The sequence below is a fragment of the Pantherophis guttatus genome, chromosome 11 (assembly GCF_059756535.1).
Source record: "Pantherophis guttatus breed Tessera chromosome 11, ASM5975653v1, whole genome shotgun sequence".
NCBI classification, from domain to species: Eukaryota; Metazoa; Chordata; class Lepidosauria; order Squamata; family Colubridae; genus Pantherophis; species Pantherophis guttatus.
In genome coordinates this window covers 13,408,569-13,425,071 of record NC_142073.1, presented here as the reverse complement: position 1 = coordinate 13,425,071, position 16,503 = coordinate 13,408,569, and the positions used below count along the sequence as shown (strand labels likewise).

General features: G+C 40.8%; 1 long non-coding RNA gene across 1 annotated transcript in view; it reads right to left on the bottom strand.

Annotated features, from left to right (window-relative positions):
* The window catches only part of LOC148112284 (uncharacterized), a 260,798-nt gene that overhangs the window by 1,015 nt on the left and 243,280 nt on the right, over window positions 1-16,503 (bottom strand). Inside the window, exon 3 of the long non-coding RNA XR_015729575.1 lies at window positions 12,105-12,204. This is a non-coding gene — a long non-coding RNA (uncharacterized LOC148112284). The remainder of the gene's footprint in view (window positions 1-12,104; window positions 12,205-16,503) is intronic.

Below are 16,503 nucleotides of genomic sequence, written 5' to 3'. Positions count from 1 at the left end.
CTTGGTCCACTCACTGATATTATAGTTCTAATTATTTTTTTTTAAATTTTTGTTTGCTCATTTGGTCCCCCCCCTCCTCCTCCTCCTCCTCCTCCTCCTCCTCCTCCTCCTCCTCCTCCTCTTAATAAATTAAAAAGCAAAATCCCAAACCCCACAGGCAGGGAAAAAATAGAAAAGGACCTTGAAGCAGTGTAGCTACTCTCTCTATCCCATCCTGAAATGACATCTTAATTTTAGAAAGACAAGATTAGACTCGTGGAAAGCGTGGACGAGAATGATCAGCACACAACTCACTTCCATTCTAATAAGTGCTTATTAAGACACAGGCAGTCTTTAGATTATTTTAACATTATTATTGTGCATTGGTATTTATAAGACGCAGTTATGTCTATAGCATTAAGTGAGGTTTTCACAAGCATCCCACTGAGCAGTATTACCAAAAATGAAATGCGGAATCTAATAACATGGGCCTTATCATACAATTAGCATAACTGTGGGTAACCATAGAAGTAGAACAATATTGCAGCTGACCCATTATCGAGGCAACGATATTTTACATGGAAATGAAATAAATCCGGGGCCCACAGAGGGAGCCATAATTATTGGTTTACAAAGGAGCACCTGGAAATGGAATTCTGTCTTGTGTCTTGATTTGAGTGGATGTATTTGTTATCTATTTATTTGGTTTTGTTCCAGCAAGAGACGGAGTCCTATTCGGGAAAGAGAAGAAACACCCTATATTTCTTATGAAATGCAAATACGTGCCTCAGCAGAAATTATGTCTTGGGCTGAGGACATTCTTTCAGTTCTATAATATGCGATGACAACTGTTTTTCCTTCTTAACAGACTTATAGTGTCAGATTTATCAACTAGAGTTAGAAATATTATGATCTATTCCAGTACAAAGATTAGAGGTAAAGAAGAAATGTAGATGTTGATTTCATAAATTTCCACTAGCACCTTTTCCACCTCCAGCACACAAGACATGAATAGCAGAAGATTTTTTTTAACAGAATGAGTGATATTTGCAAGAATTACAGTTATCTAGATTCATTATTTTGCATTCAACTTGTGGTTGATACTTATGTACCTGTGGTTGATCTGTGTATATGAATTTTTTTTCTCCTTCTCTTTATGTGTATGTGTGTAGGTATACACATACCTCATCACACAACATAATATACATAATTATACAGATAGATAGATAGATAGATAGATAGATAGATAGATAGATAGATAGATAGATAATGGATGGATGGATGGATGGATGGATAGATAGATGATGGATGGATGGATGGATGGATGGATCAATGTATGGATAGATGGATAGATTAGATAGATAGATTAGATAGATAGATAGATAGATAGATAGATAGATAGATAGATGGATGGATGGATGGATGGATGGATGGATGGATGGATGGATGGATGGATGGAAGGACGGATGGACGGACGGACGGACAGACAGACAGATAGATAGATGATGGATGGATGGATCAATGGATGGATAGATTAGATAGATAGATAGATAGATAGATAGATAGATAGATAGATAGATAGATAGATGGATGGATGGATGGAGGGAGGGAGGGAGGGAGGGAGGGAGGGAGGGAGGGACAGACAGACAGACAGATAGATAGATAGATAGATGATGGATGGATGGATGGATCAATGGATGTATAGATTAGATAGACAGATAGATGGATCGATGGATCGATCAATACACATACACGCACACACACACAAAAGGTCAAAACTTTGCTATATGGGAGATCACACATATCTCTGAGTGTGCCACTCACCCAGAGATTTAGGTTATAGTAAAAAAAAAAAAAGTCAAAAGAAGCTTGTGAAAGGCCTCCTTTGAGTTTTTTTGCCATAAAAATGCACTCAGATCTCAATTCATATTTTTGAGTTGACTCTTTGTTCTGCTCAAGTGGCAAGTTTTGTCAAGTTAGGAAAAAGAATTAGGCAATCCTCGATTTACTATCATAATTGTTGGAGACAAAATTTCAATTGCTAAGCAAAGCAGTTATTAAGTTAGTTGCTAAGCAGACCAAAGGCAAGTGACAGAGAGTCACCCGGCCAGAAGTGAGGTCATTGGGCTATAAAGACAGAAATGCAGTCAGTCCCTGCACAGTTGCATAGCCAATCACTTTATCTCTGAAGATGCCAGCTGCGGTTGCCGGTGAATCACCAGGATCTGTGGTTTAGACACTCATCCATTGTCTAAACCACAAACCCTGAAGATCAACAATCCCCAACAGATACTGGCCATGAAGGCCTGGACTAGTATATACTCTGTTTCTTTATTATATTATTTCTATTGATTCAGTTTGTGCGTGGTTTTCCTATTCCTAGCATATTCTGAGCAGACAAAACAATTCTAGCTCAATCTAGCTGCTAAAGTCAACATTGAGGAGGAACAATAATAACAATAAAAGTCTAGCTGAAGAGGAACGACCTGACTCCTAGGGCACTTGGGTACCAGAATGAGACAATTTGGTGTGTCCAATTTGCTGAACCAATTCACCATGGCCAACTTACTGTGGCCAACTTGCGATGAGACAACTCACTGTGGGACAATTCAGCAATTCAATTGAAACATTTAAAGTGATTAAAAAGATACTTTAATTTTTGTCCTTTTGCATCCTTTATTTAATGATTCTATTCCACCATTTCTGTTCTGACCTAAGCTCCCTTAAAAAGCAGGAAGCAGAGTCTTGGTCCCGGCAAAACCACTTTTATTTACACGACTGTGAATTCCTTTCATTCACAGTCAGCAAGGCTTATCCAAACAGTTTTTCAAAGGAATATTTATCAAGACACCTTATCTCGCTTGGAAAGCTGCCAGATAACTAGTGTCCAAAGGCAGTGTAAGCCAAAACTTGGCACAGACTCTCTTAGAGTCACGGACAGAACTTTCCACTCTTGAAACGACCGAATGAACTAATTGCAAAAGCCCATTCCCTGTTCGCTCCTCTTTTGTTTCCTATCGGAGGGGCCAATCATCTCCAAGGTGTGGTTTTACTCCCAAGTCGACCCTGCTTTCTGAGTTGTTGTTATCTTCTGGTAGCTCTGTGCATGCGCACACTGGAAACAGGCTCCAGCTATTCCTCTGCCTCGTTGCTGTCTAACTCCCTCTCTGCCTCCGATGCAGAGTCCTTGTCCGAGCTTTTCCCAGCCCGCAGGACTGGCCCAAGTTCCTCCCCAACCTCCTCATTGTCTGACTCTGCTGCCAGCTCTGCTGACCACCAGCGAGCCAAAACACTTTCTTTGATATTAGTGTAACTGGTCCTGTGGTGAGTTTTCCTGTGACTCTGGTAAGTTGTCCCGCCATGAGTTGGCCATGGCGAGTTGACCATGCCAAGTTGTCCTAGACTACTAGCCCTAACTGCAACTGTTGAAGCAATGACCTATTGTTCAGGATAGCACCAGCAGGAATGGACATTTGAAATTTTCCAATGGACACGTTTCTCCAAAGAAAGGAATAGCAGCAAGTCTGGCAATAAGAATAATGTTAAAGGCTAGTGGCAGGAGTTTGTTTACGGGTCTTATTGGAAGGTTTTACTGTATCTGAAAATTAGAAAGACTGTGTCTACCAGACATTCATACATACCCTGAAAGTCTGGACATTTGCCCACATTCCCCAGCCACTCCATGATGCAATGTCCCAGCCATGAGAGTTTAATGGATATTCTCCTCTCATTTGGCAAGCCATTCAAAAAGGAAATTTTCTTTTATCAAATGGAAGGAAAACTGGAAATGAACCTGCTGGAGAAATTTTACTGCCAATATCAGTTGGCAGTATAGAGGAGCCCTTGTAAGATTAAGAAGGGTTCCAGCTGTTCCTGCACTACCAGTAAGCAGAAATGAAATGAGCACCTCGGGCTCTAAGTTCTGAAGGACAGCAGATCCTGCTTTTCAGAAAAAAACTCCCACTCTCTAAATCCCATTTCAGCCAAAAATGAAAAACTTACTAGCCCAAACTGTCCTTTCACTTCCTCTGACTTTTTTTTTCCAGCTGCCCATATACCTCTACCTTCTTTGCTATCATTTTTGTGGATTTGCATGTAGATTTTTATTATTATTTATTTAGTTTGTCAAACATGTACGAGATGACAGGAACAAGTATAAACATGGATATGAACACAGGAAATGGGTAGGAATAAATGGGGATAGTAGGACAGGGATGGAAGGCAAGCTGGTGCACTTATGCACACCCTTACAGACCTCTTAGGAATGGGACAAGGTCAACAGTAGACAGTTTAAGGTTAAAGTTATGAGGGTTTGAGGATGTAACCACAGAGTCAGGTAGTGCATTCCAGGCATTGACCACTCTGTTGCTGAAGTTGTATTTTCTGCAATCGGGTTTGGAGCAGTTTACCTTGATTTTGTATCTATTGTGTGCTTGTGTATTATTGCGGTTGAAGCTGAGGTAGTCATTGATATGTAGTATGTTGTATTGGATAATTTTGTGTACTACACTTAAGTCAGACCGTAGGTGGCGTAGTTCTAGGTTGTCCAAGCCCAAAATTTCAAGCCTGGTGTCGTAAGGTATTCTGTTGCGAGCAAAGGAGTGGAAGACTCTTCTTGTGAAATACCTCTGGGCTCACTCAATTGTATTAATGTCTGAGATACAGTGCGGATTCCAGGCAGATGAGCTTATTCGAGAATTGGTCTAGCAAAGGTTTTGTATGCCCTAGTTTGCAGTACAATGTTACCAGAGAAGAAGCTTCGCAAGATTCGGTTTACAACTCTTAATGACTTTTTTGGCAATGCTGTTACAGTGAGTTCTGCTGCTTAGATCATTTGAGATGAGTACTCCAAGGTCCTTAACAGAGTGAGGGTCATCTATGAGGTCGTATCCATCCAGCTTGTATTTGGTATTCTGATTCCTTATCTACTGACAAATGATTCCCATAAACAAATAAATAATGGACATGCAAATGTCTCTGAACCAGAAAAAAGCAACCTTCTCTTTTTCTGTTAAGGATAACTTCTCTCGAGTGAGCTCATGTTTGGACTTTAATGGATGGTGGGGCTGAAGCAGGAACAGGATAAGTATTCCTCCCATTTTGCCTTTTCTTTCTCTTGATGAAATCCTCTCTCTCTCCCCAAGAAATAGAGAAAGTTCATAGAGTTCTCCCCAGTGCTTGAATTGCAGAAGGTCAAAAGTTAAATGAAATTAGTTAGAAGATTTTGTGAAAGAATGTTTTGGGGTGCCTGTGGCCCCTCTGTGTTCCAAGTGACGAAGTTATCCTTAAAAAGTAGAATAATTGGTCATCCAAAGAATTCTAATCAGGTTCTACCAGGTTAACCAGATTCCCTGGTTGACAGGAAAAGACTGTGAAACCAGCTTTTGAAAGGAAATGGGCCGTAGGAAGAATGTGATTTAAGAATATCTGGATGACTTAGTCCACCGTTCTGTTACTAACATTCTCAAACATGATGAGTCCGATCGAAACGTCAATCCATTAGAACCTTTTCACCCCAGTTCTCTAGAAATCAGCATTCAGAAGCATATTGTCTTTGATATCAGTGTTAATGGCTAAATCCCTATTGATCCCTCCAAATTATGGCAGACTAATTCCATGGTGTATTCCAGGGATTCAGCAACATCCTTGCAGAAGACAGGTGTGCAAATCAGCCTTTTACAATTACCTTGGGGAAAGCTTGGGGAAAGAATGTGGATTTAAGAATCTCTGCCACAGGAAGGAAGGAAGGAAGGAAGGAAGGAAGGAAGGAAGGAAGAAAGGAAGAAAGGAAGAAAGGAAGATAGGATAGGATAGGATAGGATAGGATAGGATAGGATAGGACAGGACAGGACAGGACAGGACAGGCAGGACAGGACAGGACAGGACAGGACAGGACAGGACAGAATAGAATAGAATAGAATTCTTTATTGGCCAAGTGTGATTGGACACACAAGAAATTTGTCTTGGTGCATATGTTCTCAGTGTACATAAAAGAAAAGATAACATTCATCAAGAATCATAAAGTACAACACTTAAAGATAGTCATAGGGTACAAATAAGCAATCAGGAAACAATATCAATATAAATCATAAGGATCCAAGCAACAAAGTTACAGTCATACAGTCATAAGTGGAAGGAGATGGATGGTGGGAACAATGAGAAGTTTAATAGTAGTGCAGACTTAGTAAATAGTTTGACAGTGTTGAGGGAATTATTTGTTCAGCAGAGTGATGGCGTTTGGGAAAAAACTGTCCTTGTGCCTAGTTGTTCTGGTGTGCAGTGCTCTATAGCATCGTTTTGAGGGTAGGAGTTGAAACAGTTTATGTCCAGGATGCGAGGGGTCTGTAAATATTTCACTTTTTAACTTGTGCAGTATACAGGTCCTCAATGGAAGGCAGGTTGGTAGGTAGGTAGGTAGGTAGGTAGGTAGGTAGGTAGGTAGGTAGGAAGGAAGGAAGAAAGGAAGAAAGGAAGGAAAAAGTGAGGGAGGGAGGGAATAGAGAGAAGATAGGAGGGAGGGAGGGAGGGAGGGAGGGAGGGAGGGAGGGAGGGAGGGAAGGAAGGAAGGAAGGAAGGAAGGAAGGAAGGAAGGAAGGAAGGAAGGAAGGAAGGAAGGAGAAAGTGAGGGACGGAGGGAATAGAGAGAAGATAGAGAGGAGGGAGGGAGGGACTCTGGGGATGCTGCAACGGTCATAAGTGTGAAAAATGATCACAAGTCACTTTTTTCAGTGCAATTGTTAACTTCGAATTATCACTAAATGAACTGTAAATGTTGTAAGTTAAGGACTACCTGTATTTTGATTTTTTTATTATTATTATAAGCAGCACCCAAATGCTGCAATAAACAAACAAACAAATGCTATGATTTGGGATGAGGCATATTTTTGAAGCAAATGTACGTTCTTCTTATAATGGAATTCACACTCACTTTTTAGGCACAGTAAACTCTGGATTTCATCATTCTGTGTTAGGGTAAAGACGGAGTGGGTAAATTAGTGCGTGTCAAAACTTGCCCTGTTTGTGCTTTACCGGTTTCTTCATTACTAAATTCTCAAAATCTGAAATTATTTTACATGCCCAAACTCCTTAGTAGGATTTCAAAAATAAGACGCTGACAATGCAGTGGGAAAAAAAAAAATCAATCACAACCTCCACAGCTACAAGACAAGCTTTATTCGGCTGCCTGTTCTTACCACAACCAGTGTGTTTTAAAAAAAAAATAGCTTTCCATATTAAGGATTGGGTTGCATTTGTTGGCTGAATATCAGGGAACCAAAGGCTTAAGGCTGAATCAAACAGAATGAAATATTTGGCAGCTCAGCATTCAGTGATGAGCTGAAGCAAGCTACAGTATAATCCTTTGTGCTTTATGTAACATGTAATTAATCAAGAATTAGGTTCGATGGCATTTTTTTTCCCCCAGCAAAGAGGCTGGCACAACTGCACCAAGTTGGTGCCTGCTCTCGCTACTTTTCTGTTTTCCCCCTGAGTATCAACGTATTGTGTGACCGATATACTAGTTGATGAAATCTGATTTATATATATATATATATATATATATATATATATATATATATATATATATATATGTATGTATGTATGTATGTATGTATGTATGTATGTATGTATGTATATGTATATGTATATGTATATGTATATGTATATGTATATGTATATGTATATGTATATGTAAGTATATATGTCTTCTTAAGTTTTCGCGGGTGTGCATATGCAAAAAATTAAAATCTCGGGTGTTTTCCCGCATCATTATAAATAAGTTGGTTAAAAGATAACGTTGCTTTAAGAAAAACTTTTAGTCACTGGTAGGATTTTAGCTGAGGTTTTAAAGGACCTTGCAGTGTGCTCTGCAAGGATTTTTAGAAGATTTTAAGCTGGGATTTTAACCAGGATTTTAATTATTTTAACCAACTTATTTATAATGACGTGGGAAAACACCCGAGATTTTAATTTTTTGCATACACACACACACACACACACACATACATTTTAAAAAGTCTAAGCATCATCATTACTGATTTTTCTGGGCAAGTCTGTATCCTAATGTGATTGTGATGACGGTCTCCCAATTTAATGGTCGGAGGGCGAGCAGTCAGGGAGGCTTCAGAAAGATTCGATGTCACAGAAAAACGACGCCTTCATTAGCAGCATCCGCTACAGTGGCTCCAAAGTGCCACTTAAGAGAAATCCAAGAATAAGGTAGAAAAAGATGAAAAGGAGAAGCATTCGAGAAACGGGGAGACGAAGCAAATGCAAACATTCTGAAGAGACAGATCTTTCTGCAGCAGGGGTGTCAAGCTGGCGGCCTGTGGGCCGGATGCGTCCCATGCAGGCCACGCCCACCCCAGCTTTGCGAAGGGAATAAAACATCGCGGTCAGTCATGTGACGGCAATGTGATGCGGCAAGTTTGACACCTGGGTTCAACAGGCGCCTGTTTTTAACCGAAAAGTGCTTTTTCAAGAGGCAACAGCTTTCAGAAAGAGTAATAATGACCAGATGACTGCAAGGAATATAAATCCTTCTGTTCCCCACCATTCAATCAGAAGTGAAGAAGCTTCTCAAATGAGAAGTAAAACGCCTTCAGGAAGGAAGGAAGGGAAGAAGGAAGGAAGGAAGGAAGAAAGAAAGAGAAAGAAAGAAAGAAAGAAAGAGAAAAAGAAAGAAAGAAAGAAAGAAAGAAAGAAAGAAAGAAAGAAAGAAAGAAAGAAAGAAAGAAAGAAAGAAAGAAGCACCTTTGGGAAAACCATGACCTGGATGACTGAGAATCTCCCTAGACATCTGTTTTTAATTTAAGAAGAGATTAGACTGCCATTTAAGCTGTTTAAGGGAAATATTGGGCAGACATTTGTCTTGAATGGTGCAGGGTCTCTTGCGCAACAAGGGGGTTAGGCTTGAAGACTTCCAAGGTCCCTTCCAACTTTGTTATTCTGTATTCTGTGTTGGGCAAGGAAGTCAAATATCAGGGTGGTGGACAGAATTATGCCATCAAAGGAGCCATTTGGACCCATTTTCCACAGAAAAGAAAACACCGGGAGCCACAAAACCCTTCTCGTGCCTGACTATTTCTTGAGCGGCCACAAAACTAGCATATGTAGTCGAATTAAACATTTTGTTTTCTTCTGAAACTTTCCTTTTCTTGGATTTATCCATCATTGGCCTCCCGGGGGTTGAAAAGCTCAATAAACCGTGTGCCGGCAGGTGTCGCACATTGGTGGCTGTGATGCATATTTTGAGTGACAGGGAGCCACAGCGGAGGGGCGAAAGAGCCACATGCGGCTCCAGAGCCGCAGGTTGCTGACCCCTGCACTAGTATATGGGTTTTGTTTGTTTTTTTGTATGTACAACATATTAAAAAAAGGATAGTTTAAATCACACAGTCACAGACACCATTTTGAGTATTGTGTGTGTGTGTTTGTGTTTGTGTGAGTGATTCCACCCACAGAGTTTCCTGGGTTTTCCTTTTTTTGAAGCATACCTAGGAATCCTTTGCCATGTGCACCTGTATGTCTGTGTGTGAGAGAGAGATGTGTGGGGATGCACACATGTATGCCTTTAAGTCAGTTTTAATTGTACCCATCCTTGCAGTTTGCTTGGCAACATATTTCACAAGTGATTTGCCATTGCTTCCTTCCTGGGGCCGAGTGGAAGCGACTGGCCCAAAGTCACCCAGCTGGCATCTTATTTAAGACTGCGGCAAATCCTGATTTCTAGCCTAGCATTCTTTAACTACAACACACTGGCTTCTCAGTTTCTCCTTTTGCTGTTTTTATAAACAAGAATGTTTTTCGGCTTATTGACTATTGTTTTTAAACAACTTTTTTTTTTTTTTGCCTTGATCTGGGATTGTGTTGGCTTTTTCCATCACAGAAGTATAATATTTTACATTTTGAGTAATGTCCTCATTAATCATTTCTTACAAGTCTGAGATGTTCATCTTAGAGACAGATTTTTTTTTTTTGTACACACAGAAAACATTGAAAACTGATTATACATTCACTTACGCGCACCAGACTTCAATTTCCCCTGATTAAAACTTATGGGCAAAGAATGGGATGGGTGAGATATATTTTTGTGGCACCACTAAATTGGCTAGAGCAGCAGCTCTTTTAATTAAGAAGCAGATCCTGACCCTATTATAAAGAGTATTTAGTTCCAAATCAAAATTTAAACATTTCAGCAATCAGTTAAGGGTTTCAAGGATGACAATCCTGGAACTTTGTTTTGAGTCAATAATTTAACTGTGGTCCACGTGAGGTATTTTCTCTCTCTCTCCATGATTTAAATTACTGTTTTAAATTGTTTTGTTTTAATCAATCCCCCTCAGGTGACCGAGTTTCGGAATCAATTTCCCAAGACTGAACCACATATTTTTGCTGAATTTTCATTCTCTCTTCCTTATGAAAGCTTGAAAGAACGAATGTGAGATTCAATTTTTTTTCAGGGACGCACCGGATTCAGAGAATGGTTATTGCTCTCTTTATTTCGTTACCTTGAATCCGTTTTCCCATCCTGAATTCATTGAGACAATTTGACTGACTGTTTACTGATTTAGTCATCGGGCCTTAATTATTAGCACAGACAAACACAATTTCCTATTTTAGGCACACCTGGAAAACCAAGGTGAAATGGACAGCTGCTGCTTGTAGATGTAGTAACATTTTAAAAAGCATGATGTCCGTCCATCGTGTTCGAAGAGGACCTTGACATCTAACAGGTTGTGAGCTGTCCACGATGTGTCCGCAGGTGGCTGATAAGGCCTATATGGGCACGAAATGTTCTGCCACATGTCGGGCAGACATGTGTGGGCCAGTGGTCGGTTTCAAATTTTTTTACTACCAGTTCTGTGAGTGTGGCTTGGTAGGCATGGCATGGCTTGGTGGGCGTGGCTTGGTGGGCATGGCAGGGGAAGGATACTGTAAAATCCCCATTCCCTCCTCACTCCTGGGAGAAAGATACTACAAAATCTCCATTCCCACCCCAATCCAGGGGAAGGATTCTGTAAAATCTCCATTCCCACCCCAATCCAGGGGAAGGATTCTGTAAAATCTCCATTCCCACTCTACTCCAGGGGAAGGATACTATAAAATCATCATTCTCACCCCACTCCAGGGGAAGGTTACTGCAAAATCCCCATTTCCTCCCAATCGGCTCTGATTCGGAAGGCAGAGAATAGATGTGGGCAGGGTCAGTCAAAATTTTTACTACCGGTTCTCCGAACTACTCAAAATTTCTGCTACCGGTTCTCCAGAACTGGTCAGAACCTGCTGAAACCCACCTCTGGTGTGGGCACCATTTTTGCAGCATTTGCAGCTCTGGTTTTGCAGAGTTCTCGCTTCTCTTGTGCTATGGTTGTTCTTCTGTCCTCAGATGTCTGGCAGCCTTGGTGGATCACCATGCGCCATGTCGATCGATCTTGTGCCAGGATTTCCCAGGAGGTGGTGTCGATATCCAGGGACTTGAAGGAGGCTTTCAACATGTCTTTGTATCACTTCCTTTGTCCACCATGCAATCACTTTCTTTGAGACAGGTTACCATAGAGGAGTGTTTGGGGATGTGATAGTCTGGCATTTTTGTAACATGGCCTACCCAGCATTCTGTATAATATACAGAATATTCTGTATAAATCAAACAGAGAGCCAGTTTAATGTAGAGGTGAAGCACAAGGCTAGAAACCAGGAAGCTATCCTGGTCCTGCCTTAGGCACAAAACCAGCTGGGTTACTTTGGATCAGTCACTTTCTCTCAAGTCTAGGAAGGAGGCAATTGCAAACCACTTCTGAAAAAAAAAAAAAACCCTTCCCAAGAAAAATGTTTATGGAGATTCTCTGTCATCCAGGTCATGGTTGTCCCAAAAGTGCCTTTTCAAGAAGCAATTAGACTTCCTTGTTTTTCTTTGAAGACGTTTCACTTCTCATTTTTCAGCGTCTTGGATGAAAAGTGATACATCTTCAAAGAAAAACAAGAAAATCCAGTTGCCGCCTGGAAAAACCACCTTTGGGGCTTGCCAAGAAAACTCTACTGACTTGTCCACTGTCCAGGAAATGTCCTAGAATTGGGGGGGGGGGCGGGAATCAGTCAGGCATTGCTTCAGCATTATTGTGACTTACTCAAAGCCCTGTAAGAGCAAGGAAGAAGTTGAAAGTCCTGTAGCTGAGTTTACTCTGATTTCTTTCCTTCCTTCCATAAGATGTTATTCTACCTCTCCACCTATGAGAGAGAGAGAGAGAGAGAGAGAGAGAGAGAGAGAGAGAGAGAGAGAGAGAGAGAGAGAGAGAGAGAGAGAGATTGTGATTTAGGGGTTAATTACACATATATGAAATAAAAGTTGCTAGAAAATTGTATGTTTGTTGGTCTCATCAAATCTCTGGATAAACCATGGCAGCCTGGTTGTCTCCATTCTAATATTTCCAACCATTTTACCTTCAACCACAAATTTTTGGGGTCTTCAATCTCTTCTGTTATTTTCGTACTATGATGTAATGGTATATTGCAAATATATGCCTTGGCATTTTGACATTTTTTGTCATGGTGTCACTCAAGGCCATAGTTAATATTTTCTAAATTTTGAGTTCTGGCTGCAATAGTCTATGATAACTGACACCTTTTTTTGGGAGGGGGGAGTTGAGAGTTAATTTCAAATCTTCTTGTTTGAAGAGACTTATGGTTACATTTGGATTCTGTTAAATCATGTTAATCCAAGCTGCCACTCATTTACCATTTGCTCTAGGGTTAAAAAAATACCCAAAATTATATCATTGTGCTAAAATACAGTATGCACCATTTTGCCTTGCTTTCCACTTGCATCATTTCCACAGGTAAGTTCAACTTCCTTAGATTCCCAATATTTTTTTCCCCCCAAGTCCCAGTAAAAAGGACAGTTGCATAGAATTGTCTCTAAATATTCATGACTAGTTTTAAAATTGTCATAACAAATGCCAATGGCAGGGTAGTGCCAATGGCAGGACAAAAGTTGTAGAGTCATGTTTTAAAGATGGCAAATACAAACAAACAACGCTATTGCTGAGCACATTGTAAGCCGCCCTGAGTCTTCAGAGAAGGGCGGCATATAAATCAAATTAAAAAACAAAACAAAACAAAATACACTGAAAGAATATCACCTGGTTAAGATAAATGCCTAAAATATGTACCTTTTGTAAAATAAAATCTGATGCTGTGCGTGTATCAAAACCAAGACAGAAATTGTGCTTTGGAACTCAAGCTAGCACAGCGGCCTCACTGTCGCTCATTAAAGCAGTCCCATCTTTTCACAGACATCTGTAGAAGTGTGGAAAAAACATGGCTGCTTTAAGATGTTGTATTTACTCAGAGTCGCAAGCTTTTGGAATTGCTTAGTTTCACACACACACATACACACACACACAACCCCAATTAGGCCTTGACTGTAATCACCACAGCTTGGAAGCAGCACAGCTCTAGAGCCAACTAAAGTGCTCTCAGCAGAGTAAATGAGGAAATTAATCTTAGACAACTCTTGCCCTAGAATTTTTTTTAAAAAAATGGTTGGAAAAAGGTTGTATTCAAAGCAATCTATGGAAGTATATCTTTTAGCAGGTGCTATCATGCATATATTTGCACTCACTTTCATATATATATGTTTTCTGAAGTTCTTGCGGGTATCTGTATGTAGGTCTTTGGTTATTCGGATTTTCTCCCGTGTAAAATTGGAAGTGTCATGGCGACGTTTTGACGAAGTCCCATTCATCATCTTCAGGCTGGTGTTTTCGGCTTCGTGCTTCTAGGAGCAATCTCACATTGCTCCTAGAAGCACAAAGCCGAAAACACCAGCCTGAAGATGACGAATGAGACTTTGTCGAAATGTCGCCAAGACACTTCCAATTTTATGCGGGAGAAAACCCGAATAATCAAAGACCTACATATGTGTGTGTGTGTGTGTGTGTGTGTATGTATGTATGTGTATGTATGTATGTATGTATGTATGTATGTATGTATGTATGATCAAGATCACCGCAGATGGGGACTGCAGCCAAGAAATTAAAAGACGCTTGCTCCTGGGGAGAAAAATTATGGCAAATCTAGACAGCACACTAAAAAGCAGAGACATCACCCTGCCAACAAAAATGTGTATAGTCAAGGCTATGGTTTTTCCAGTTGCAATGTATGGATGTGAAAGTTGGACCTTAAGAAAGGCTGAGCATCAAAGAATTGAGGCCTTTGAACTCTGGTGCTGGAGAAAACTCTTGCGAGTCCCTTGGACTGCCAGACGATCCAACCAGTCGGTCCTAGAGAGATCAACCCTGACTGCTTTTTAGAAGGCCAGATCCTGAAGAGGAAACTCAAATACTTTGGCCACCTAATGAGAAGGAAGGACTCACTGGAGAAGAACCTAATGCTGGGAAAGATTGAGGGCAAAAGAAGAAGGGGACGACAGAGAACAAGGTGGCTGGATGGGGTCACTGAAGCAGTAGGCGTGAGCTTAAAAGGACACCAGAGGATGGTAGAGGACAGGAAGGCCTGGAGGAACATTGTCCATGGGGTCGTGATGGGTCAGACATGACTTTGCAACTAACAACAACAAATGTATATATATAAAAATAATCTTTCCAGTTATATGGATTTTTTTGATCACAGAAGTGTGAAACCCAAAGCATGATTGCATTCCCGTTTCTCTTTAAGTTCACAAAATGCAAATCAGACAGGGTTGTATTAATCTGAAAGCCAAACAAATATCAGCTTGGTATGAAGCAAGGATGCTTAGCAGCTACTCTTCCTCCTTTGGGACGACAAAAATGATAATTAGTAGCTGGAAGGAGAGCAGTTCTCCAATGGAGCCGGATCTAAGCAAACTTGTATTCGGCTTTCTTTTTATTTGTTAGCCTAGCAAAGTAAAAAATTGCAGTCCCAGCGCTGTTCCGTTCTCCATTGGTTCAGAGAATACTTGCATATAAACTTTTTTTTTTTGTTTAAAAAAATATTAAATTGTCTGTCTTTAGATGGAGTTACCAATCACCAAGATCTTTGTGTACTATTTCACTGCATGGCTACTTCTGTTTTCTATTAGCACTTCAGAGCAGCTTCAGAATTAATGTGACAGAAGGAAAAGAATTTTTCTCAATCTTTTATTATGCCCTTGGCTTGACTGTCCTTTTTGCTGTGGCATTATATTAGGCTTTCAATCAAACCAGCTACAATCCAGTACTTATGCCTTTATCTTACACCAAGAAAATAACATGACAGCAGAGCCTTCCCCAGCTTATACCTTGGAAAATCTTCACTCTTTTGGTTCAGAATGTTTTCCCGAAGATTCAGGTTTCAAGTACATCCATACATAACATCCTGCCACATAAAGAATCAGATATTGTTCTTTAAAAACTTTTCTCAACTGAAGATAAAATTCTCTATCACTGTACTCATGGCACTCTTTTCTTACTGAAGAAAAAGTCCAATCACGTTTCTGAAGAGATGGATGGATAGATAGATGATTGATAGATAGATAGAGATGGGATCAATAGATACAGGGGTGGGCTTCAAAAATTTTAGCAAGGGGTTCTCTCCCCGGTTGCTGGGTAGGTATGGCCATGGTGGGAATGGCTTAGTTGGCCTCCTGCACCACGGTGGGTGGGAGGCGTTTTTGCCCTCCCCAGGCTCCAGAATCTTTCTCCAGGCCTCCGGGAGGGTGAAAATGGTCTCCCCAGGCACTGGAGGCCGGAAATGGGCCTGAACTTCTGGTAGGCCCATTTTTCACCCTCCTCGAGACTCTGCGTGCGCCCTGCATTTACCTGCATCCAAAACAGACCGTGTGGGGACTCCTGGGAGGGGTGGGGTGCGGTGGGCCAGCCAGGAGTGGGATTTGGGGGTTCTCCGAACTGCTAGAGTCTTAGCTAGAGGTTCTCCCGAATCCCTGCGAACCCCCAGCAGCCCATCCCTGGATAGATAGATAGATAGATAGATAGATAGATAGATAGATAGATAGATAGATAGATGGTGGGATTCAGCCAGTTCGCACCTATTCGGGAGAACCAGTTGTTAACTTTCTAAGCAGTTTGAAGAATCGGTTATTGGAAGTAATCTTATTTTGTTTTTTTCCACTTTACAGGACTAATGTAAGGAAGGCAGGAAAGGAACATTCTGATGGTGTTTCTAGCCTAATCTTTATTGCCCTGTTTATAGAAACTGCTTCTCTGGTTAACCCTTATTACATTGTAAAAGTTAAGGCGAAGCGCCCATCGATGTGAGTGACGTTGAGTTGGCCATGCCCACACAGTCATATGACCACCAAGCCACGCCTACCCAGCTGGTCATTAGGGCAGAGAACCGGTTGTTAAATTATTTGAATCCCACCACTGGATAGATAGATAGGAGAGAGGGAGAGAGATTTCATGGGGAATCAAACTTTAGGTACCCATGTATAATCACAACAAGGATATCACACCAATCATTTTCCTGCCTGGCCAAAAAAAAAAAAAAAAACAAACATTAAGAGTAACCAAAGTTCCAGATAAGGAAGCCTGTCTTAAAAAATTGGTG